We start from the raw sequence: 2,782 nt of genomic DNA on the forward strand, positions 1-2,782 counted from the left end.
TCAAGAGGAGCTTCTATCCCCAAGCCATCCGGGCCCTAAACACACACACCCGCCCTCTCACATCATCTATAATTGACTGAGACAGGACTCTCTTCCAGACACTAAACCAAGGCACAATGTACATTCCAAATTCCTTTAATTTTAAATATGTCTATATCGTCTATTCTGTAAAATAGTCAGATGTCTATTCATATTAATGTACAGAATTCACCTGCTTGCTGCTACTACTGCACATTCACCCAATGTATATACTATATATATATAATAATGCTCTTCCTCTGTAAAAAATCACGACTGTTTCACAAACTGCTATGAAACTAATGTCTGTGGAAAATAGTCCATAAAACCTGTCCTCCATGACCTCAGTACACACTTAACTAATGGGTTTATGGCCCCAGTTGCTAGTTTCCATGACCAGAATGATTCAGGATAAGATATAAGCAATGCCTCCCCGCCCCACAACAAACAAACAAAAAACAAAAAAAACCCAAAACAAAACAAGAAACCATTAACTATACTTTTTTGTAATGTGCTACTATTTAAAGCTATCAAGAAAAACGTTTTGTCAGTGAGTTAAAGAAGAAGAGGGGGAAGAGAAAAGGGTGTGGCAACTAAAAGCTTAATCTTTACCAAAATGGGAAAAGATCAAAAGCATGTGTAGTGCCTCCCCCCCCCCGCCCAAAATATGCCATGATGGTAGCAAGTATTAAATTATATTTTGCTGCAGCTGTTTGCTATTTGTGACCAAACTGATTCTGTATCTCAAACAAATCAAAGGGGACTATAATAGATTACACTGAACCTTAACACTGTTACTGTAGACATGATATTCACCATGGCTTATTATCCATCCTGATACCGTACCTATCCAAAGGTATTGTCCAGAGTATATCCAGACCACACATATAATTTAATTGCACTCATTAAAAGCCTGCTTTGGGCAGAGGTATATTAGACATTATCAGCTACGATATTGAATGACCGTGCTTACATGAGTGACTCAGATACAGTACTTTATTATTTAAAAACACCTGACAGTTTGTGAGGAAAAAGCTTTATTTTTATAAAGTAAATATATTTCCTTTTAATATCAACAGCTACATCAATGTCCAAAATCTGTTTAAGTGGAAAGTGTTTATATTTCTAAAGAAAAACCTCTGAGAAATTCAATTAATTTCAATGAAATGTCACTAAAGTATAGATTGTATGTTATTATTGCAGCTACAGGATCAAAAAGTAGCACAGAAGATATCCTACATATTGCACCTTTAATTTTAATTTGTTACTTTGTTCCCAGAAAGCTGATTCCGATTTTTCTTTAGGTTCAGGCTCATGCTGGTGGTGTAATGGTTTGGGGAACATGTTCTTGAGACTGACCATGTTGCGTTATGACCACAGTGGTTCCATCTTCTGATGGCTACTTCCAGCAGGATAACACATAAAGTCACAAAGCTCTGATTATCTCAAACTGGTTTCTTGGACATGGCCTCCATACTCACCAGATCTCAATCAAATAGAGCACCTTGGGAATGTGGTGAAACAGGAGATTTACTTCATTAATGAGCATCCAAAAACTCTGCAGCAGCTGTGTGATGCTATTATGTTAAAATGGACAGAAATCCCCGAGAAGAGTTCCCAGCACCTTACTGAAAGCAGTTCTGAAGGCAAAAAGGGGTCAAACTTCATAAGAGCAAGGTGTACCTAATAAATTATCCAGTTTAATTAGCAATGGTGTCAGTGCCACACAGGAATGAGAACATTACATAATCAGTGATATTCTAGGATTCACAGGATTGCTCTGAAAATATAAAGAACCAACAAACTAGAGTGTTTGTAAGGTTTTCGCAAACGTTCTGCATTTTCTCTTGTTAGTGTGAATAAAGACATTTCTCCTTTATTCCGAAATGTGGTTCATTTCATTTTAAACTAGTAAGGAGATATCAAAATAAATAAATAAATAAAACCCTCTGGTTTTATCCACTTTTTCCCCATAAGATCTGCTCTTAAGTGGTGAAGGACAGAAGCAAGGACATAACTGGTAGGCGGAGACTCTCAGTCCAGGCAATCTCTCATATGAGCTAAGGGTGCCACAGTAAATGTCTGGCCTTCCCATTTATTTCGCTCTCCTTCTTTCCCCCTCCCCTGTCCAGAGAAGTGGAGCACTTAGTCTAATGTGAATAATGACGATGACTGTTTTCCAGACTGGCCCTCATCCACTGCCCTTATTGAGAAAGCACTAAATGGGCCAAGATTTACTTCTATAAACGACATCATCTCTCTCGCTCTCTTTTTTCTTCATCCAGCTCACATCTTTCTTTTTTAACATTCTAGTTTTTTCTTTTATGCCTTCATGTCTGTTATTGCATTTTATCTGCTACTGTTTTCATTTTTCCGTTTGCTTCCTAACTTAGGCTGATTGCTTAACTGTTTGCTTAACTGATTTAACTGATTGCTCATGATCATTTTGCACAGTGTCTTTTATTCATTAAGGATAACTTAGCTTGTAACCAGAATCAAAGTAAGTCCTTTTTCTTCCACACCTTTCACTCTGTTTCCAGTAGGCTACTTGGCTCTGAGCTGTTCATGCATTTTACCACTTATTCCTATTAACCTATTAGTTCAAAATGTATGCGGCTATCTAGTCTTGGCTCACACTGTCTCATAAAGAATTATGGATAGCTTTTTTTTGCCTGGGATGCAGATTAAAAGTAAAACCTCCTCCACCATTCAGAAACAGACCATTCAGCAGTCCGTTCAGAAACAGACAGCCTTTAGATCAGAC

The sequence above is a fragment of the Pundamilia nyererei genome, unplaced genomic scaffold (genome assembly GCF_000239375.1).
Source record: "Pundamilia nyererei isolate P.nyererei 1_Seehausen unplaced genomic scaffold, PunNye1.0 scaffold00206, whole genome shotgun sequence".
NCBI lineage: Eukaryota > Metazoa > Chordata > Actinopteri > Cichliformes > Cichlidae > Pundamilia > Pundamilia nyererei.